The sequence below is a fragment of the Piliocolobus tephrosceles genome, chromosome 4 (genome assembly GCF_002776525.5).
Source record: "Piliocolobus tephrosceles isolate RC106 chromosome 4, ASM277652v3, whole genome shotgun sequence".
In the NCBI taxonomy this organism is placed as follows: domain Eukaryota; kingdom Metazoa; phylum Chordata; class Mammalia; order Primates; family Cercopithecidae; genus Piliocolobus; species Piliocolobus tephrosceles.
In genome coordinates this window covers 50,184,736-50,185,402 of record NC_045437.1, presented here as the reverse complement: position 1 = coordinate 50,185,402, position 667 = coordinate 50,184,736, and the positions used below count along the sequence as shown (strand labels likewise).

The following is a 667-nucleotide window of genomic DNA, read 5'->3' as shown; positions in this document are numbered from 1 at the left end:
TTATTTTATTTTATTTTATTTTATTTTATTTTATTTTATTTTATTTTGTTTTGTTTTGTTTTATGATAGAGTCTTGCTCTGTCACCAGGCTGGAGTGCAGTGGTGTGATCTCAGCTCACTGCAACCTCCGTCTCCTGGGTTCAAGTGATTCTCCTGCCTCAGCCTCCCAAGTATCTGGGATTACAGGCATATGCCACCACACCCAGCTAATTTTTGTATTTTTAGTAGAGATGGGATTTCGCCATGTTGGCCAGGATGGTCGTGATCTCTTGACCTCGAGATCTGCCCACCTCAACCTCCCAAAGTGCTGGGATTAATCCTTACCTGTTCCTCCTTTGCAGGGCAGATAGAACATGATAACTGGAGATGCATGAAACGTGATTAACATCTCTGTGTAATCAGGACTTGGAACACACTTAATTTCTTTTTAATAGTGAAAATTTTATTGGAGATCATTGAAGCTAAGACTGATAAACACTTGCCCTGGGTGGATTACAGCCATCTTTTTTTTTTTTTAATTTTTTTTATTATACTTTAAGTTCTTGGATATATGTGCAGAACGTGCAGGTTCATTACACAGATATACATGTGCCATGGTGGTTTGCTGCACCCATCACCCCCGTCATCTACATTAGGTATTTGTCCCAATGCTATCCCTCCCCTAACA

General features: G+C 39.7%; 1 non-coding gene across 1 annotated transcript; it reads left to right on the top strand.

The window, feature by feature from the left end:
- The first annotated feature begins 298 nt into the window (after window positions 1–298).
- On the top strand, window positions 299–432 carry LOC111539957. The gene has a single exon (XR_002730847.1). It is a non-coding gene; the product is annotated as a U8 small nucleolar RNA (small nucleolar RNA).
- Window positions 433–667: the final 235 nt, after the last annotated feature.